The sequence below is a fragment of the Zootermopsis nevadensis genome, unplaced genomic scaffold (genome assembly GCF_977971745.1).
Source record: "Zootermopsis nevadensis isolate Lab colony 2312 unplaced genomic scaffold, Znev_1.0 Znev_ptg000001l, whole genome shotgun sequence".
NCBI classification, from domain to species: domain Eukaryota; kingdom Metazoa; phylum Arthropoda; class Insecta; order Blattodea; family Termopsidae; genus Zootermopsis; species Zootermopsis nevadensis.
In genome coordinates, this window is record NW_028259133.1 from 8,666,520 (window position 1) to 8,690,016 (window position 23,497).

The window sequence follows — 23,497 nt, forward strand, 5'->3', positions numbered from 1 at the left end:
TAATTCAGCCTAATGACAAATTGTATCGGAAGGGCTTTTGAACTTCAATAGAAACTAACTCTATCGAGTTGAGTCCTTCATGAGAAGCTGACAGTTTCTCAGCAGGTGAAGACATTCCTTCTCCTTTATGAAATCACATTTTGTCACCGAAACCTGTCCTAAGCCAGATGATGCCATGCAAAAAATTATCTCTGGAATTTTGTCACATGGACCTATGAAATATCAGAGGTAACACGAAAGAAGGTGTGTGTATTGCAGAACGTCTCTGAACGGAAAATGATGACGAAGTGACGGGACATTGTCATACTTTATGTATCAAACGTGACAGAATTGACTTAGCTTGTTTCTAGAAGCTCGTGAAATGAAATAGTGCTTAAAGGGTATTAATTTCAGTTGTACTTTATAGACGTTATAGAGATTTGCTGGTTACTGCGGTTTACTTTTATGTATGCAGTTTATTGTCCTGAAACTTATGTAAGCCTAATTTCGATTTATTTTAAATTAAATTATGAACAGAATGACTTCTCAACGGTCATGTAATTACTGTTCTTTTACACATTTTATAATATTGTATTTCAAAAGGGAATTTAAAAAATATATATTTCTGTTTGGGAAGGGGGGAAGAACTAATTATCGGAATACGGCTCATTATTTTCCCCTCATTTCCATTTTTCCTGCTGTAGAATTATTACATACCATATTAATTGCTAAGTAGTATTAGTGTAAATAATTTTTTGAACAAAGTAGCGCTTGTATCTAGAAAGCACAAGAACATTCCTTTCTGTCCATTAAAGTATTGTACTATTCACTTAAAATAATTGTCTGGCAGTTATATTGTCATGGGAACATGCTTTATTTCCTTAATTCTCTGTCGTTAAAATATAGCAGCATTTTTCTGTATTGGAATACATAAATTTCTTATTTCTCAGTAGATCTAAGCGTGTAACATCGAACAATGAATATTTCTTGTCGATGTTCCTGTCCCTTAACTATAAAGTATGTAAATAAAAATGCTTGTCAGACGGAACGAGTGTGAGTATTGCCGGTTGTTCAGGAAACAGGAGACAGTTATTTCTTGTAAAGAAATATGAGAAGTACATATTTTAAACGGGTCTTGGTAAACGGATATCGCGTACGAACTAATTTACTTAAAAATTTCAATAGGTTGTTTTAAATTTAGGAATTGCCATAGTTATGCAGAAATGGTGATGTATATTAATATGTGTTATCGTGTGGCATCATTTGAGTTACTTCCGTAGAAAATTGAAATTTATTCCAAGTATGATAATTGTGTTCTTTTTGTATATTACTTAATTCTCTCCTGAATTGACGGGAAGATATTACTTTGAAGAGCTAGGCGTAAATGGAAGATCATATTAAAATGGTTTATATTTATAGTGGGATTGTTCAGGGCTGTGTTAAGGTCCTCGTGGGCTATAGGCACTTCTATTTCGTAGGCCCTGTGGTGGATGAATTTTTATGGGTGTATCGATTTCTGTGAGTAGATTGGTCATCAAAATCATCTTGAAATTTTTTCAGATAAGAAAACGGTATATGTTATGTTATGTTATGCTATTTTGGTCACTTGTATGTGCGTTGTGCTGCCTCCTTCAGTTTTCGTAGGCCCTAGGCACAGCGCTTCCTGGGCCCATCATATAATACCGCCCTGAAGCCATTAACTAGTCGAGGGACACACTTCTATAGATCATAAGAATTCAGTACTGTCTGCAAATGAGATCACCATTCCATTGGTCTCTATCTTAAGCCGGGTGAATCACACTTTAGCAGGTCCGTACATACGTATGGACATATCTCTATGTACACACAGTAAACCTTCCAATTTAACGGACCTCAATTTAACGAATTTCGCATTTAACGGACACAGCTTGTTATTAAAAAAAATTTCTAGACGGATTTTCTCTTTTTAACCGATTTTTTGCTTAGTGATATCTTTTCACTGTAGTGTTTTAATGAACCTTGTGTCATTGTAGGTGTCCCGTTCATATTACTAATCTCTTTGATGGAGTTCTTAATGGAGAATGTGGTCTACGGATGCATTACTGTCATCTTAAAAACAACTGTGCAATTTAACGGACAATCTGTGGTCCCCTTCTCCCCTTATTATTCCGTTAAATCGAGGATATATTGTATATGCATGCATACATACAAACAAACACGCAGAGTCGTTTATGTAAACTGTTAACTGTTTTCTCAACAAAACTCACGTTTTCCATTGTTTGCCTTCTGGCAGTTTGAAATTCGTTCATTCTGTACTTATTGTTGGAATGTCGCCGCCTTGTTTCATGCCGGATAAATTATTGTGCGTCGAATGGCTTGCGAAATTCAGTAGCGTGTACCGAAGTGGGAGTGGCAAACAGTTGTGGGGTTTAGTGTACCATAAAGCTATTAAAACGTCTTCTGTTTGTGTGCTGTAAGCTGGATGGCTTTGACTTACAGCGAGCCACTTAAAACTTGGAGTTCAGTGCCGTACTATAAAATGCTTTACATACTTTTTAAGGAATATTTTTGTCGTGTCTTAAACCTTACTTGCCTTCGTGGTGATTTCTACAATTTTACGACCTTTGGATATAATAATTTTATATCTGAGCGTGGTGTACGAACCAAGATTATTTTATAACACATTTTTGACATCATTTTTAATTGCGAAGTGAATAATTGTTTTACTTTAATATTTATAAACAGATAAATATATAAAATAAACTCATACATTACTTCATACCCAGGGTGCGTAATGCAATAATCTACGTCAGAAGAATTTGTTCACAATCAGATTTATCATCAAAAGAGTACTGGATGAGGGCACAACGAGCCTTTTGAAACATTTCAAAAAGGGCAAGGAGTAGTTGTCCCTAGCACATCGTTATAAATCTTAGAACCAATTTATTCGAAAAGCGTAGGTTATAGATATGTCGTAACTGTTGATAGAGATCTTATGTGACGTAATAAACAACTCATAAATATTTTATACATTGATTACCTGATTATAACTTAAATTATTAACTGTCACAGTACTTACTGCTGACGAATTGATAGGCCTAACAATTATAGCTGTTAGTCTGATTATGTTTCAGCTATTTAAGACTTAAATTAGTAAAGGCCATATGGAGGTTTAAAATTGTTCTCATTGAAGGCTCAGAAATGTCAGAAAATTTTCAGTTTTAAGAAAATGTAGCCTAAATTTTAAAGACTATAAATGTGATTACACCGAACTGATATCTGCGTTATATAATACATATTTTTATGCGTTCATGTTTGCGCTGTACCTACTACTTAGGTGGACTCGTGGCTAAAATCGTTCAAATGAGTAATGACATTCGATTTTGTGAAGAAGATGAACGTACGAAATAATTTAACGAAAAGAAGAAACGGGGAATGAATTACGGACGGACAAATGAAATAAACACAAAAGAAAGTATGAAATTACATAATGGCACAAAAGGGACAAGGGAAAGGAAGAAATGGGACAGATAATTCTGTACCATGTGCAAGTAAGAAATTGCATCGTTAAGCAAAATAAGATTTAATCAACATGAAGCCTAGACGACCAGTAGCTTCGGTTGAGCGTGTCAGACGGCGGGAATTCGTTTTAGCGGTGCTAAGATTCAAGTTCAGCTATCGTTTATAAAGTCGTTTGTTAGTTTGCTAGAATTTTAACGGCTGACATTTTACTACATCCATAATACAGGGAGCCTAAACTCTAGTTACAATTCTCTGTTGTATTCATCAAATATTATTCAGACAGGAAGTATTGTGATACGTTGAAATTATTAAGAATACCGAGAGAAATATAACATTTGTATAATACATTATCTTATACAATCTAGTTTTTGTTATTCTGCTATGTCACTGTAAAGTTATTGCAAATAGTTGCGTTATCGTATATTTTTGCTGTGTTTTCTTGTTTAGAAACCGGAGAATTTTTGTAGCTAAATAAACTGAAGAACGTAAATATTGAGCTAATAAGCTTTATTGCAGACAGTACGTTCTGTCATGTCTGAAACATTGTGGTTTCTAATTAAGTAAATACGAATGTAAAGGTTTTCAGGCTTGCATTTCATTCAAGTGGCTTGAAATAAAATGGGTTCTTTTGTACGAACACAAGAACATTGTTTTAAATTCTGCACGTAGTTTGTTGGAAGAGATATATGTTTTTAAATTTCAGATGAAAAGAAGAACCCGACGGATATGAACAAACGATGTTGATTTGACACACGGGATGGGATAGGAGACGGTTGTGTTTAAAGAGGCTGCCGCATTGCAATTTCTGTTACGTGCATTCTTTAGAACAGTTATCTTTTCAACTAATCAAGATTCTCATTCCCTTTATACCTCTAAAAGATGCTGAATCCTACTTAACATGCAAGAGTTACGCAAAAGTTCTGTGTATCCTGATCATTATCCCTGTACCAAATGGTCTTCCCAGATACTCTCCTTATTCTTTTCTCTGAGGCATTTGTCAAGGGTGTAGATTATTATTTAAAGTGTTTCTTCTCTCTCATAATGAGGTAGTGTATGAGTACGTCCTCGAATTACGAATATTACTAGGATATTCGTTATCGGAACTTCAGCCCACAAACATTTAAATTGTGCCATAAATTATTTGCATTTTAATATTAAATTTAATTCTTCGTGTCTGTGCTGAGTAATTATATTTAAAAATGCGTAAAGATGCGATATTTTAAATCAGAAGCTGAACCTTTCGGGATTTGAAAGCGTTTTTGAAATGTACACCGAAGTTCGTTAAAGGATGACAAAGGAATATAACTATATAGACATTTATACGACCTTAACCATATGTTAAGCTGCACCTTATTTGGAAAACGCTAGCCGTTTTAGTTGTCTTCAACAATTTACGTTACCTTCCTTGTTTATGAACCTAACCAACCAATACTATAGTTGCATATCTCCAAGGTTCAACACCACTAATACTAACTGATGACATTGGACACAATCCTCAGCTAGTTTTAACCATCTGCTATCCTTAAAATCTGTTTCCCTTAAAGCTAAGTTCCATCTTAATATTACTCTCCCAGTTCCAGCTACATGCTCACCTCATCAGTCTCTTAGGTTCAACTGCGCTGATAATAGTGGGCTACCTGGACACGTTACGAAGTTTTTTAGTTCCGACATTTGTCTCTTTACTGCACGATTCCCATCAGGGCAGGTCTCTTTGACATAAAGTCCAGACCGCTTCTGAGGCACACCCAATCTCCTATCTAGTGAGTATGTAGCAGAATTCTTTCCTTGGGTGTGCATTTGTCAAAACGTTAAACTAACGACTCGCCTCCGTTTAGTGCCGAGATTAAGAATGCATGGAGCTATACCTCCACTTACACTTACGTTTACCTGTCACGGTGCTTAGTTATATTTCAGGGAGAAATTTACATTTTACAGAAAAGAAACATCTAGTATATCTTAGCTTCATAAGTTACCCAGTTACACTTTCAAACAGAAACAAATTTGAAAAGCTTCCACTCGCAGACATCTCAGGCAACTCTCATTAGAAGTACTGAAATGCACGTAAAATTTATGTGAAATAATACACTATTTTATCTGTTTTTAATTTAAACATCATTAACGTCGCTGTATAATTTTGGCTCCTAATTTATACGTTGTGCAGAAATTTGGCAAAATTTATATGTGGAAAACCTAACTATGCACCGGCATTTTGGTACATTTCCCATTGTCTTGGAGAGTCCTTTAACGGACGTCATAAATACAAAAGCTCTGTTGAACACAGTCGGTTGCAATAGTGAGCGTTATTTTGAATAAACTAAAGCCTACATTCGTTTTTAGGCCAGCCTACTACGGTGCAGTGTACCGTAGTTCTGTTCATGTACTTACGTCCAAGTTATACTGAGCCAGAGGGTCATGTCATGAAAGCGACGTGCATCTATAGATGGAAGTAAGTGTCCAGTTTGACGCTCCGGTCACCTGACGTCCGGGGACAAACCTCATTTCCCAATCAGTCAAACTTTATATATCTGTCATTTATTTCACACAAATAATTAAAGTACCATATTTATTTTCAAGTAATTTTCAAACGAAACAAAGAATTGTTTTTGTTCCTCTTGTAATTTTAAAAAAAATTATGAAGTTTCACCAGCTAGATTGTATTTGTGTGGTAAGGTTTTAGTTTAGAAAGACAGAGACAGCTTGATGCCATTAACAGCCGTAACGAGGGCCCACTGTGCCACGGTACGGTGCAAGCTTGGGGCCAGAAAGCTGATATCGTGTGATAAACACCACATAACTTTTCCCCAACCGTGTTGGAATTAAACTACTACATGAACATTGCACTACTATCAGTTCTGCCACCCCCTTCCCCCAACCCAACCATCACAGCCCTCAATGTGGAGTCTTAATCCCTTCCAACTAGAGTGAAGCCGAAAGTCCCCTGTTTATATATTGGTCACATTCAGTATAAAACTTTAATCCTGTTGAATGAGAGGATAGGGCAACTGTAATCATGCTTAACGTTGCTGCAAATAACAGAACAACGTAGCGTTTTGCTATAATTAGGGACGTTTATATGGACGCTTCCATTGTAGAGAGGTGCATTCAGAAACGTACGAGTTATGGGGTGTCATCTGGGAGGAAGGGATGGGCCGAGTATGTAGCTAGGACTCTGTTAAGACAATGAATACCTACGGGGTAGCATTGTAGTCTTAAAATATGACAACTTGCATGATTAAGAAGGAAGTGGATCTAGGAGTTACCAGGGATGGAAGAAGAACTGATGTTTCGTGGCAGACTTTGGGTTTTGGTGTTTCCGATATTGTACCTTCGTATTCTGCTACCACTGGGCTGGATGTGAGGAATGAATGGGCACGTAGCTGAGAACATCAGCACGCTATGTAGCCTATATTGTGGGTACAGCCTACTCTGGACTGTGGGCTACTGTAATTTTGTTCTAAAATGAAATTCATGATTGTAATATCTGCCATTAACTTACCAAGTAGCAATAAAACAAGTAACAAAAATAAAGACAGAGAATTACAGTTATTGCCAGGTTTTAATTTTGTCCCAATTACTTGTGGGTAGAATGTCTTGATTTAAAATTGACTCTTTCCGAATAACCAAAGTTTTCAGCCCTAAAGTTGGAAGCAGTATGCTCCTCGATAGCAGTGACATTTATTTATAAGTTCACATGAAATAACAACCCAGAAGTTCAACACACATATTTTTAACGTCGAGAAAGCCTCAAATCTAATTTATTGCGTGAAAATTAATGATTGATTAATGATTGAAATAAAACCAATTTATATTGTTCCACCTTCCCCCAAAATAAGTGTTTTGCTCTTATTTCATTCGGTATCGTTTCTTCACGCTGCACCTACTAACACAGAGTAGCCTGTATCAACAATAATGCTGTCTTGTTCCGTACATCTACCTTTGCTTAGTTTCTCTTCCCAAAGTTACTGTGTTTGCTTTCTGTACTCCACCCCCACATCCTACCCCTATTCAACCCTTCAGGCCAACCCTTCCTGTCTCCTCTTATCGCATATTCTCGCTAAATTACACCTCCCATGTGATCATTTGCGAGACATATCTATATGCGATGTATCGATCACATAAACGAGCTATCGCTTCCGAATCAAATGACCCATTATGTTTTACTAGGGTCGTTTTCTACACTCATAACATTGCCGGAGTTCCCATTTTCAAGCAACCCAGCCCACAATCTACCATTTCTCGCTCCGGTTTCTCTCTAGTTTACCCGTTCTTCAACTCCATTTACTCTATTCTTCGGCTGTTTTCCCTATCGTCATGGTTTATTAAACAAGGTGGTAAATCATACGTGAGTATGCGAACGAACTGTTTACTTTCTCCTTCAGCACGTGAAATGTTGTCTCTCAGACATTCCCCTCCCAAATATTCAGTGCCCATGGATAGATTTCAGAAGTCACATTTAGTACCCACACTTTGAATTCAAAGCACTTTGAAAACATTTTCTTTCTGGTGCTCCAAGTCTGCCAAACTTGTGTATGGATTCCGGGCACAAAAGCAGCGTATCCAAAAATCGATTTCCTTTTCATACTTTACAAATAGTTATGCCTTGCCACACTCATTTATATTCATTTATTAAGAAAGGGGCAAAAATACATACGCCATCTTAAGATGACAGAACTGGTCCATAATTGAAAAACTTGCCACAGATAACTTCAAAGCATACACGCACATTGATACTTCGAAGAAGTATATTTCAAGACAACATACAAGTGATCTTTATTTATGATAATATATTATTGTAGTATTCTGTATAGTCACATTTTCCAGTTGGGAAATTTTTAGTCAACAAATATTACTTAACATAGTAAACCTATTTGTTTTTATCTAGTTGAACTGTTCTGAATATAAACTAGAGCTATTTGAAACTGACATTATTTCAACCGAACGTTTAAATCGCAGATTTTATTTTGTTATTGGGTTTATTCAAAGTAGTCTTTGAAGAGTTTCACGATCTTCATGTTTGTTCCTAAATGAACAATGTTTAAAAGCGAATTTTATACCTGCACACTCTGTGAAATCATCTGACTTTAAAGGTTCTCATGTTACTTTTATAAAAACATCATATGACACTATATATCTAGGATTAAGCCTGGGTGTAATTTGCGTGGACGTAACTTCAGACACCTTCGCGTATGAGGTTTTCGGTAAAATTTGTAGACACATTTCAATTTTAAGTGAAAATGAAACAACCTCAACGACCATTTAGTATAGGGAAGTTCATGCGTTTCTGCGCTCCGTAGTTACTGCTTGGGGAATTCCTCATCTGAAACTGTTTGTTTATTATATCGGCAGTTATCAATTATACCTGGAGGCCTTGGGCTCAGTCGGCATTCTCAGGACGCTCTATGCCTTGATGACAAGGTCATTTTATATACTCGGGAAAATAAAATATAAGCCTATATGCACAAGGTTAATAAATGCTTTCAGAATCCTACAAAAAAGCCGAATATGCCATATTAATTAGGAAATCGGGCAGTAACTTCTAGCTGTAATGTCACAGACAAGACTGCTTCGCGTCAGGTAACAGCCTTGAAACCAATGTATATGAGACGAAAAAATTAAATTAAAATAACACTCATGTCATTTAAGGAAACTTTTTGTATAAAGTATATCTTCATAAAATGTAGGAAGAATCTATGAAAAAAAGATAAGATTTGATGTTGCAAGTAAATGCGAAATAGTGACCACATTCCTCATGTTTGAGACAAACTGGTTGGGATATAGGGGTAAGCCAAACACCAACCAACAGTAAAAATACTTGAGATTATGGACTGGCATTCTCATTTAAATTTCTCTTATAAAAAACAGACTCAACAGAAAAGACTAGGTATTAAAACATATATTTTATTTCACAACCCGAAGAACAAATCCTCCTATTGAATTTCGTTACGAACAGACACATAAATCAAGTGTAAGACTGGACTATAAAAAAAAAGAATGGCAATATTTGTAAATGTTTATAAAGTCTTACAAGCTATAAAAAAGGAATGGATGGTATTTACATTACGTATCAGTTATAGATTTCGTAAGTTTTTGAAGTTCCGATCAAATAAATAAAGTTTGCTTTCTATTAAATTCAAACATTTATTCAGCTCTAAAAGTTTGTTACGCTGGTGCGCTGTTGAAGTAGACTGTTTTCTTGATATTATCCATCGTCCAAGACTAAATAAAATCAATGAAAACCACGACGTTTCGGAGATGGGAGTCTATCTCCGTCTTCAGGTAAAACATACTCTATTTTGGCCCAATCGATAGAGCTAATCCGTATCTCCAGAGATTGACTCCCACCTCCGAAACGTCGTGGTTTTAATTGATTTTATTTAATCTTGGACGATGGATAATATCCAGAAAAAATTACTTCAATCAAACATTTGTTAGTGTCAAGTATGTTCTCTTTTCTTTGTAGTTTAAGACTGAAATATTTTTTTCCTTTTGTGGTCAATGACGTCAATGGAGCGATTAATCTTTATTGAATAATATTTGATTTTAGTATAAAATATACTATGACTTCTGTTACTATATTGTACTGGAAGAAATAAGAATATTATAATTAAATCAAGAATCCAATCCTGATTAATAATAAGTGAAAATCTGTTTGCTATGCCTTTAAATTTTATTTAATAACATGAAAGTTCCTAGACTACCATAATAGACATTTTAGTTTAACACGTCTATAGAATAAACACCTGATATAATTCAGATATTGGTATTTAAACTTCAGGATTGTTCTTTTAAATTATAAGAATTATAAACACATGTAAAGGAGAAACTGTTAGAAATAAACGGAAAAAAACATGCTGAAAGAGCACTGTCAGAAATTAAGACAGGTCGACCTGGTAAATTTTGGCACCAGATTGATGCATCATTATTCAAGGCAAAATTTTGAAATTTTGAATCATGGCAAATCGTTGCATATTACGTAACTGCCACATGAACATTTAATCGTAAGTAACAAGTCAGGAAGTGTATACGCATTCTGCAGAACTTGATCTTTGCTTTCATGAATGGCCAGGGGATTCCCCAGCTCGTGGCACATCATGCGGGAATAAGGTGTGTTTTAGAATGATCATAGTTTAATGTAGTTTATTCTAGAACAAGAGAGTTATTTAAAGTTCAAAATGAAGATTGCTGTCGCCTGGATTGTTTCGCCGTATAGTCTGGTAGAGGTTTACCGACGTTTCAGAGACCCTTGCTGCCTGCATTATTATCCTAATGATGGAGGCAGCGTGGACCTCTGAAACGTAGGTAAACTCTACCAGACCACACGGCGCAACAACCTAGAAGATAGCCATCTTCAGATTCACCGCTGTAAAAACCTGAAATCCTACATATGAAGTTAAAATGTTATCTTTTTAACCATAAAATAATGTTATATATTACATTTTAACCATATAGATGTCACGCAGTTAACTAAAAGCCTTGGTAAACCACCTTCGATGGTGTACGAAGAACGGAACTTGTAGTGGTTCGTGGTAAATAAGACACAAGAATAAAATAAACTGTGTACGTGGACGATATTAATTATTAATTTTATTACATTATAATACACAGCAGGATGCCTCTAATTAAAAGATTGAAATATTTTTAAGTGAGGCACATACAACCTAATATAAGATCAAATAATTGTCACGAAATGTCGCAGCTATCAAATTTGATATATCAAGGGTGTCATTACAACTGCATGGAAGTGTAGCTTTGTGGGACGTGGTAGGTTTCATCATCAGCATTCCAGCGTGCACAGAAGTTCATAATAGCAATGTTTGTCAACAAAAGAACCGAATCTTAGGGAACGAAACACATATCATGACGCACTTTAGAAATTCAATTCTCGGGCATTATCGTCTCAAGCTCTGTTTATTTCTACAGTTATTGTAAGCTGACAAACAATTCAGAGCAGAAATAAGGATGGAATGAACACGAAATGGTAAAGATGTGTTTTTTTAAGGTAGACCAAAATTTTAAGCGTAATATCTTCCCTCAGTATTAACCGCATCTACAGCTCTGTGTTGATCAGACAGTACAGTAGGAGGAAAAGCGAAAAATAAACACCATTTACTCTGTCTGAGGGTTGGCACAAGCCTAGAGGATGTTAAAAACTTTATTTGTTTTGAGTTTGAAATTCTCTCAGCTCCTTTATATGTTTTGTATTTCTTACAGATTGCTTATTTTGTCTTAAAATTAATATGTTTGTTAATTTTTCAAAAATTCAAAGAAGACAAAGGAAGTTGTTAATTAATAAATTATCTTTATAAGGCGTTTCTTTTTAAAAATAAATGAAATTACTTACAATTTATCAGCGGTTCTTATTGTTTCAGAGTTAAGCCCTCGCGTTTTTCAATTGATTAATTACCTATAAAATCTGTATAATTATTGGGGTCACGTCAGTTTCTTAAATGTTCACAGTTAGGCATGTTAAGAAATCGAGATTGAAGTTTTCACAGCGGTGAAGAATTCGGTGTTTGTCTTCAGGGTTTTTACGACGTATGAACTTCTCAGTTGATACGAACATTTAAGAATCCGACACGGTGTTATACTCTGAAGACCAACATGATATGATATTAATTATCTTGTAGTACATAAAATAAACAACTAATCACAGTGCAATACTGTTATAAGCGTTTCTTAGCTACTTTGAAACGATACACGATATCATAATCTTGCTCGCAATATGCAGATCCTGTAACCAAGAAGCATGACACTGTGTCAAAACGGTGTTGATTGATTACAAATTCTTTAACGACTATTTGGTTATGTGTTGTCGACTGAAAGGATGTTGAAGTAAGTGATCGCGTCTTGTGTAAGGTATTTTAACTTTCGAATACGAAAGAAAATCTTTGGATAACTTGTTAAAAAAACCGGTATTTGCCACTTATGAAGCAGGAAAACTAACCATTAAGAGACAATGCCCGGTAAAATATTGTCATGTACATAACTCCAGCACTAGTGATGTACAGTTCAAAACAAAATCTGATATTTTTTTCTTTATTTAAATTACGTATATGAAGTATTTAAATTTATGTGTCCTCGTGGCCATAGTCTTGTCTGTAGTGTCATGATAGTAGAAGATACTTTCCATTTGACAATACCATATGCACGTCAGCTTGGGTTTCAGTATTATTAAAGTTTCCCGATCACTCCTTTTAAGAACAAGTCATAGGTTTATGTATGAGTACACATAACTTGATGTAGCATAAATTAGATGCAGTCGTTGTGTAAGACCTTTCGGAGTATGAAGTATAAAAACAAAATAAGCGAGACAGAGAAAAGATAGGCAAGAAGGAAATCAAAGTAACAGTGCTAACTCAGAAGCAGATTTGTTCAGTAAAGTAAGTTATCTTGTTACAGGTACTCCAAGAACAAAATTTAGTACTTATGAACTTCTTACTATTTTTATGAGGAATTAGGATCCGTTTTATAGCGGAAACCTCATACACACAATGCAGCATGAGAAAAAACTTTTTCTATATATTTCTTCGTAATATAAGTTGGATATATGGCATTTCCAGCATAATTGACGAGTTCTTTAATTACCTGACAATTAAATGGTGTCTTTGTTTATAACATTGACAAATATAGGTTAAACTTCCCCGCCCACATCACCCTACTCATTCTGAGCATGATAATACAAAGTAATGTTACTTACGGTCATTGCTAACATGTATGATGCTCCTTCTTATGCAATTTTATCCAGTTTCCTATTACCTCTGGTCCTTAGCTTTAAATACTTTCCACAACATCCGTTAAAGCTCATTCTTATCATCAGCATAGAGCATAAGTCGTAAGACGATTTTCGGTTGAGTATAGATATTCTTCAAGTTAGTGTTTGTTTTGCTGCTTTAATTCTTTATTGCTGTTAATGGTAATTTATTGAATGTAATGCATTCCTGTAGATCTAATGAAGAGACTCGTATGGAAAATTAATAAGACGTGCATTATTTCATTTTTATTTGAAATGTTAACACATGAAAATAATTGAACTAAATGTTTTTATTTACCTCTAGGATGTCATAAGTTTAGTGAAATAATTAGTGAAGTAACAACATGGAAAAGAATAAATTATGTGACTTGTATGAAACCCTAAAGCTTTGTATCATATTTAAAATAGCCCTCCATTTGACCCTGTTTTCAACCAACTGTCTACCAGTCCACACTCTGAAACCAAATTTCCTTAAGTTGCTGGTTAATATTATATTTTTTCTACGACTACGTTCTTTCTCCATTTAAGTTTTTCGGCTAAACATTTGTATAATTTCCTCACCTCATCCAAGCGTGCCTTACATCTTTTGGCCACCTTTGTAATTTTTAAGTGAATGTTGTAAAAGGATGTCCGTATGACTTTAAAGAAGTCAATGACCGACAGATAAGTAACTCGTTTGTGACCGATTACAAGCTCGTGGATAACACACAGCTTAATATTGATAATGATTGTTTTAGGAACATTTATTATCCCCCTTTTAAAATATAACTTGAAGCAATGGCTGGATCATAACATTTGGCTTATTTGAATATAAATTCCACTCATATTTTACCTTTTTTATTTTCTATCGAAATTTTCAAACGGAAACATTGAAGTGCAAATTAATGCGTTGTTGTAGAGGAAGAAAGAAGAAACAGGTTTCCTCGTAGTTTGAGTCTTTTAATAGTATTAGTCCAGTGGATGCAGGTAGTGGCCATGTTTGGGTGAGTTTCTTTATTCTAATAAGGCATCTCCGTTTCCTTCTCTAACTCCAAGCAGAGTCTTGATAAAAGTGAAGTAATAATCGTAACAAGTTGTCATAAAACGGTTTATAAAATGGAATTAAGTTCTTCATAATAAAAATTTGTTGACAGCATTTTCTAGAATGTTCGTGACAGATATCGAGCTTTAACGTCTGCCTGTTAATTTACATGAAAATAATATTGACTTTGATTGCGTGTTTATGGCCCCGAAGTCCATTTGCTTTGACGATAGCAGTTGAGTAAATGCTTGACAAGAATGTACCGTATATTATATTACGTAATCGTACATAAATTTTCGAATTTCATGCTGTCTTCAGAAATCAAGCGTTTTTATACGTCAGTGCCTTAAAATGTACAAATTTGTACTCCATTTAACGTATGAAACTATTAATAGGTTTTCATTAAACTTGGCGGGAAATGCCATGCATGTTCTTTCTGGCCACCGCGATGTAGTAGGATTATTTAAAGTTGAAAAGCCATATTTTCAAATGTTTTAATAAATGTAAAAATTTTTAGTTAATTATAAAAAAAATCTTAATTATATTTTAAGCGATCAGAACTTTATAATTTAATGTATTTTATTTATTCTGCAATTTACGTGAAATGAAACTATTCAAGATGAAGATTTCTGTCTTCTAGGTTGTTGCGCTGTGTAGTATGGTAATGTTTACCAACGTTTCAGAGGTCATACTGCCTCCGTCATGAGGGCGATTCATCGCCCTGATGACGGTAATCCACCATACTACACAGCGCAACAACCCAGAATACAGAAATCTTCATACTCACGGCTGTGAAAACCTCAAGACATACATGAAACTATTCAGCTAAACCGAAGTATGCTGAGCCACCATCTTGCACGTCTGGCTTTCCTCTAAAATTGTCTAACCCCAATAATCTTTCCTCAAGATGTCTGGCAGCGGGTGTAAGAAATTACAGTTTTCTATGTTTTCTTTTCCCGTTTTATAATCCAGCCCCTCTCACTACATATGTATCCACCCTCCCAGAAAGCTGTATTACATCCCCTCAAAACGATGTCTGTGATTAGGATTTCACTACGTCGTGAAACATGATTCTTTTAGACTTTCCTTTCCAGAACCCTAAGCGATATTATTCCGATGACAGAACTGGAAAACAAAATTAAATGGGGAAGAAAAAATTTAAAGAAAACATGTTGCATGGAGGGTCGAAACTTGCCTCCTTAATGAGCTGAGAGGATGTAGCTGACATTCTACATGATACATGCGTACATCAAAATTCCTTCTAAATTGATGTGTTTGTATGTCGGAGATGGAGATATTCAGTTATTTGAAACAGACCTCATCCATAAGGAAAATGTGTTCCTGTTATAAAATTTAATCGAAAGACAACCAGCAAAAAATGTGCACATATGTGTAACCCATTCATACCTGTCATACCCATTTACTCCCTTAATTTACCGTTTACTCCTCAATTAATTGTGCAAGGAAGGTATTTTAACATCAAGCGGAAATATCTGTGACAGAATAGGGGGACCTGTACTGCAATAAACATACAAAAGAAATGGAGACTTTGCTTTATTACACCAGTAGCTACAATAAACATATGAACGCGAGATCATCGTCATTACACGTTTTTGTACAACACTGAAGCATATCCTTCTTCCTGTTTAATTTCTTCATTAACACTGTTATAGAATAAAAGTATATGTTATAGACCAGCTTTTCTCCCTTAGCTGCACTGAATGTAAAAACACATAGTAAGAATAATAATGCGTCATTTTTATAAGGAATATTTAAATACGCTAGTACTCCTCAGTTGGCAATTTTAATTGTAATTTGCACAGAAATAATTCCGTAGATGTTAATTGTTTCCCAGCTTTGTCTTTATTCCAGTCCAACTTAATAATTTATCTCATGAAGTACCTGGTTTTATCGAAGTTGTAATTTCATTGTTCTCAGAAGTTGAATGATGTATATTTGACTTTCTTTGTTGAATATACGGTTACAAATCAGGGAGTTATTTCTCCAAATTTCTGACTGTCGTAACAGTAATTTGCAATAAATTTATTAATGATGACCACGCATCCAGAAATTCTGTGATCCTCATGGCCAATGGCTCTATTTCACTGTCGTGGAAAGAAGTGGTATAGTGATACGGTAAATAAGCCGTTTTGATTAATAGTTTAATTTCTCGGTCGCTGATTATTTTGTTTTGTTTCATGCATGCGAACACATATGGATTGGCATATGCATAAAAACATTTTCACATGTATCATATACACATGCATTAATTAATACATAACTTCTATATGTTTATTGTAAAAGGAATAATTAACGTTTCATGTACGGTGGTCTAGCGGTTAGAACGCTGGCCTTGTAATCCTGGGGTCTCGGGTTCGATTCCCGGCGGTGCCCGAATTTATAACTTGTGTTGGGCAAGGCCGTGGTCTAGGCAACACGGAGTTTTCCTCCGGGGGCTTCTCCGGTTTCTCCGTGGCATCCCAACAATTACTCCATTCACACACAGAAGAAGGCAATGGCAAACCACTTCTGGAGCATCTGCCAAGAACGTATATGAACAGGTCCCAGTCCGAGAAAAGGATGGAAGGATCCTGTTCATATGGACCTGTCGTCAGACAGAACACTAAAATAATAAATACGTATATTAATCAATCCGAATTGTTTCTTGCAGTGGAAGTGGGCATAATCAAAAGTCAAAGGTACCAGTCTGATTCACTGTCTCGTTTTCGCGTTCTGAGAAACGAAGGCTACATTATAATCACCTTCTCTTGTCTGCCTCTAATGGAATGGGCGGCCTCATTTGTTTTTTGATGAAATTCTCTATAATCATGGCAATGTGTAGTCCAACTCCACAAGGCACTAACTTCCCATTACTTGTAAATTATTACTACTGTACTGCCTAATAATGTGTCCCATTATTTTCTTTTCAGAAGGATTTAAAAGACACTTTCTTAATTAAAGAAATTTCCATAAGGACCCTGAGGGCATCTTCCAGTGCAACCAACAGATAGAATAGCAGCTCTTGGGGGATGCGATAGCAGTGTCTTTCCTTTATCTACAAAAAAGGAGTGAGTACCTACTCTACAATTTTTTTGAGTTAAATTGGCAATTCGTAAAACATAAAATTATTACAATAGCTCCCATTATGGAGTACGAAGGCGCTTCTGATATTAAGACAATTCAATTTTGCCCTTTTAGAACTATGAAACGTGACTGAAATACATCAGTGGAAACTAAATGTTCTCCTTCGTCACGCAAATACATTTTATTGGTTCTTATCTGAAAATGTTTTGTTAACAAACTTTTAAATATAATACAGAGTACCAGATATGGGCATATGGGTACCGATACTTGGCACTGTTTTGCTGAATATATTCGTAATGTGGAAAAATGTCTATGAATGGAAATGAAATTGTTTCAGCAAGGAGAACAATGGTCAGAGGATAAATAGTCTTCGAGAATGTGTCATTGCTTTTAAAGAAAGTATGTGAATTAAAATAGAGCCCATTAATGTTCAGTATGACATTTATTTCAATGAAATTCTTTATTTGTGTTTATTAATACTTTATATGGCTTAGTGGAACACTATTCCATTAGAGTGTCACAGCAAAAAGCTTATTCTCATAAGTTCTGTGAGACACTCATAATTGTTTCCTAATAAGTGTACGTTTTAGTCTTAAACGTTTCAGTTTCTCCTGTCTTTTCTTATAATAATGGATTATTACTAATATGGTTTCAACTTTCGTGTGATTTGACGTTGTATGAATCAACCGACCATCAGATCGGCTTCGTATTCGGTTACACTGACTGAAGTACTTCGTGATCTGCATTCGTCTGTATATTGACAAAAAAGCTAATTCCCATTTATTCTACATACAGTTCACAGTCTTTCTGTACGAAAAGTTAATGTGATAAAACCTGATTAGGTGGAATAAGAAACGAACATGGACCTACAAAGCTAGAATTAATGACGTTAGCAGAATGTTTAATTGCGACAAAGCATAAATTTGAAATCGTTAAATACATACTATTTAAGAGTTTATAAATAAAATAAATGGGGGAAGTTGTACTTCTCTGCAGATACAACGAAGATATGATTTGCTGGGTCCGATCGGCGGGAGAAACTTTGTTCGATATTCTCTTCAGAGACAGAGATATTTTTCTGTTCGCCTTTATGTCCAGACCGGCTCCGGAATTCACCTAGCATTATATCCAATTGGGATAAAGCCACCGAAGCGTGAAGTTGGTCTTACTTCCATTAAGTTCCGAAGATAAGCGGAACTTTATATATGTGTTGTTTGTCAGTAGCGAAAAACTTTATATTTTACTACAAAGTCTTATGATTAACACTCAGGCATTGAATTATATATTTAGCTTAAAATAAACGTTGTCACCTCAATCCATCCATGCATAACATTTGGCTTTGATTCAGAGGGTGAACTAGAGAACACTTGTAAAATTCCATCCTATCCTTACGCCTTTCTCGAGACATCGTTAAGGAATTTGCCTCTCTAAAAGTTATAAATATTAATTCCGCATTTAAAACTTTTCTTCTTTTTTAAGTCCTGCAGCTATGCCCCAAGTCAACATCTTTTAGAATGTTGTTTCTCGTGTATATAAGTAAAGTTAGTTGGTTGGAAGGGGATGCTGATGGGGTAGAGTACTTCTCTCGAGCTTTGCCCGAATATCAAGCAGCCGTGTTTTGCATAGAATTCCCACTAAAGCCCCTCAACTTTCATCGTATATGTGTGCGTAGGAAGTTCATAGGATGTCGTCATTCATCTCTCTCTTTCTTCTTATCTTCAGGGATTTCAGACATAGAACTACATACCTTGTTTTAGTTCTGTTCTATCGTTGTTGGTTTTATTTAAAATTAAAGAAATAATTACTGCAATATCACGTAAGTACCTCTGTGAGTAATAGAGTATCATTACAGAATCTGTAAATTAACCAACCTTGAACATTTGTTTTTAAAAATACCGCCCTCCTGTTCTGATAAAATGACGTGCATAGTCATGATGATGATGATGATGATGATTACTGTGATTAGGCTTTGTTGAATGTTTATAGTAGTGATGGTGATAGTGATTGAACTGTAAGCCAGGTAGTGCAAATGTGTGAAGCGTTTGTGCTCTAATTCAATACATCATTCGTTATTCACATAAAAAAGCATCACAACACATTTGTGACACTTTTTGGCCGCCTTATCCTCCGGGGAATCCCCAACACTTCGACGTGTTGGATGTGAATCGGACCCTGATTTTGTACCTCATAGTCCAGTGATATTCTTACTCTACTTCTGTATATTTACAAATAAATTGGCTCTATTTGCGTTAATTATTATTCTGCAAAATCGTGTGCTAAATTTCGAGATAGTTTTTGCTGCTCTCTTTCTGTGGAACAGAAGAACTTGTCATACTCATGAATAAAGGCGGGAACAACAATAGGTTACACCTTCTTACGTCACGAATAGAATGGACCAATAGCAGTGCAGCTAGGTCGTTTATGTCAGTAAGGATTTACCGAAGACTTGAAGGAGATTGCGTAAAAGTCGGGCAGAGTTATCGGATGCACTATCAGAATAAGAAAGAGCTGAGAATAATTGCTGAACTATTTCGTGAAAAGCTGCCACTTTTGCACTGTTCGTCTAGAAATTCTGATTATAAATTTGATTTAAATCAGATATTTACAACATTCTGCACATACCTTTAATTGCTAACTTATCGTTCAGGATTTGGTTTCATGACATTGAGTTTGCATTGTTTATCGAACGTTGCGGCTGAGTGGATGGAATTTCTGCTGCGTATTCAAGAGGTCACGGCTACAGCTTCGGCCAGGCGACCAGCTGTCCTGACTGAAGGTTTCAGTTGCTTCTTCTTCGTCCATTCATATTTACATTAAGCCACGACGACTTATGTCCGTCGCTTTCAGATTCATTACCCTATTCCATCATTCGGCGCTATGTAGTTTGAGCTGCTGACAGCCGCTTTAAATAAACCAGAAACAAAACACAACTCTTTCCCCTATTAAAATAAAATGGTCCGTTTAATATGTAGATTTAATTTCTTCCGATTGCTGTATCATCTAGGTGAATGATTGGATTAATGAGCTGTAAAGGAGGCAGTTGTTAATAATTTAAAATACCATCACACATTTTACACCAATCAGTTCTGATGGCGTTTAGATCGAGAATCAAACCCGTCACTTTCTGTATGTGAATCACAAGTTCTAACCGTTCTATTCTAGCTTTCAGTAAAAGAAGTTTTCTAACTTTGGCTCTGTCATAAATATTAAACAGAGTACCAAGAAATTGAATATAATTTTAAAACGGCAAAAATAATTATGTAGTTTATAGTTTCTCTGCTCCTAATGCAATAGCTAATGTCGGTCACACTTCACTGTGCGAATGCGCTGTTCGTTCGATGCGGGAAAATGTGACAACTCTGATAGTAAGAAATGCACACGAGGCTTTGTGGCGCCTATGGTGGTGTCTGGCGGATTCTGAGTTTGACGGAAGTCTGAAGACAGGCGATCGGTTTTGTATTGGTGCGTTTTGTAGTCGCCGTGAATATGTATTCACATTTTATTTAGTTAAAACAGACAACCTACAAATTTTGTACTTTTAAAGCGATTTACAAAAACTATGCTGCAATGAATTGTTCTGTATTGCCTATCTTTCAACAAAAAAATATTCATCTCCGCCAACTTTGACCGGTCGTACTAGTAATATGCGTAAAACAATCCAAAACAGAGCTTATATGAAAAAGAGCAAAGGAATCTTATAACAGAGGCATAGTTTACACCGTATGTAGCTGTATTTGTTTAGGGTACTCTTTTGAAAGCTTACGAATAAAGTTAGTTAAAAAGGGAAGTTGCAGTCTTTTTATGATACCAATTTCTAGCGGCGGTTTAGTTTTAATGTTGATCTTGTGGTAGGAACTCTGAAACATCGGCTGTACAGCACACAACTGAACAGTACCATCTCTCAAACACAAGATCAACATTTGTTTTCGGTGGCTGGTTTTAAAACTTTTTAGCATATCCGTGCCACAAAATGCTCAAGAATACGTGCAAAAATAGTTTTTTTCTAAGCTGAGAAAACAAAAAATTGAGTTTATAATTAGCATTATGTGCATACAATTTGTTCACAAAAATCTAAATTTCCAAATTTAGGAGAAAAATAAAGCACATTTAAAATATATATTCTTTTCAACAATTTGCATAAAATTAAGAAAATTGTTAATTGCACAATATTAATGAAAGTTTGCCTTTTGAAATATAGTAGGCTAAAATACATTTTAACACGTTCTGGAAGACTTGATTTCGGAGGTGTAGTGAATTTGTCATATTCGATATGTATGGGCTATTCATTATGTTTTGTAGTAGTGTAATTTTAATATGTAGTGTGAGTAAATGCTCAAAATTTCTTTAAATGAAAAACAAAATATCCTGAGGATTCCCGAAACAGTCACTTTGGAGCTCAAAAAAGGTAGGTGCCCGTTCTTTTTATTCCATTTTGACCGAAATTGGAATGCATCAACATTTTAGGGAACAAATCCAATGGTCAGTGTGGTGGTCTGTCATCTCTCAAATGGACGAAGTCTTCTTGTAAGCGGGAATCCGACACACAGTGCGAAAACACTGGCAGTGTTTCGGTTTCGAGTTCTAGAAAAAAGCGCTGAATGAACACAATTCTATGGCTCATAAAATGGAAGCCCGCCAAAATCAATAGGATGTTGTAACCTCATTATCTGATTCATTTATTGCAGAGGTTTTGGGTTCCATATGGAATTACAATTTCTTTTTTGTGTGTCTGCAACTGTGCCATATATTCTGTTTATATGTGGGTCGTAACGTTGCGTAAATCTCTAGATAGGCTATGACCTAAATGGAGCAGCAGAAAGTTCTGGGAACTGCTAAAATATGAGATTTAATGTTCGGTCTTTGTGTGTGTTTGTGAGTGTGCGTGAATGTGTGTGGTCACTATGAAGTCGGTGATTCCTCGGATATAGGCTACCCGTAGAACAAAGAAAATGGGGAGGGGAGAGACGAGGCCTTTACCTCGACGATAATCCATCAATTTCTATTCATCGCCACTTCTGAAGACCAGCTTTCCTCCATCTAAAATCTTTTTCTTCCTTTTCGCCTCTGTTCCTGTGTTTTTTTCTTTGCTACAATAGTACTTCGATTTTTAGATTTCAGCAGAGAAATTGTCTTACTTCATTCTCCTATAAAGTTTATATTAAAGTACATGAGATAACAGCTAAAGTTGCTGATTCTGTTTGAATGTTGCTGCGGTATTATTAGTTTTGGCACACGATGTTTCACAAGTTGGTGTTACCAGTCTGTGTTCAAGAATAGTGTGTTTGGCATCCGACAGGCTTTTTACTGTCCCAAGGCTGTTGTGGCACCGTGCAGATTCCACAGGCTAATTTTCAATAATAGGCCTTCACTAATTACTTTATTACTACAAAATATTTTGTGCTGATTTTTTCTATTTTCCAGGGAAAGAAAATTGATGTAATTGGCGTATTTCTCCACGGATAATATAAAGGAAAATGAGGTTGTATATGTGAACGTATAGTCTACAGTAGGTGTTCTCATCCTTTCTTGCTGGCGTACCACTAATTCTAATTTAACACACTAAATGCACCACTAACCAAAAGCGTTCAGGGAAAAGTTATTTATGTCAATATTATCTTTTGATTTTCTTGCTTAGTTCGCGTACCTCTCCACATTGGCTCGCGTACCATAGGTTGAGAAACGCTGGTCTACAGTATATTAGTATGAATACCTGATGGAAAATACCACTTGGGAAAGATCTGGGGAAATATTTGAACTAATATTAATGAAATATTATGTGCCAGTGTGCATTGGATTAAACTGACTCAGGATAAAACTCATTCACAGTACCCGTCAACAAATTGAATGCTTCAAGGCCACGGAGGTATTTCACCCCACCACCATCACCCCCCCCCCTCTGTCCAACCATAAGTCTACAGGACAGCGTTGCTAGCTTTGCTACGCTGCGAGTTCTCAACTGTCTTCACTTATTTGGATTCCACTTCCGATTTTGATGCAAAGTTTAAGAATGCAATTTGGTGACGGATGCCATAGTGGGTTCTTGGGAAGACAATAGTGAACCTTGGGGTTTATTAATAGGCAGAGTATTTCTTGATTAGCTTAGAGACTATCAGGCTTTCAAAGAGGACTATGATCCATAGGAACAGTTGGTTGGTTGGACA

At 35.7% G+C, this 23,497-nt stretch overlaps 1 protein-coding gene across 1 annotated transcript in view; it reads left to right on the forward strand.

The window, feature by feature from the left end:
- Positions 1-23,497, forward strand: part of LOC110832120 (uncharacterized) — a 271,825-nt gene that overhangs the window by 71,231 nt on the left and 177,097 nt on the right. The window contains exon 3 of the mRNA XM_087342498.1: positions 17,183-17,320. The gene's annotated coding sequence lies outside the window, so the exon portion shown is untranslated. The remainder of the gene's footprint in view (positions 1-17,182; positions 17,321-23,497) is intronic.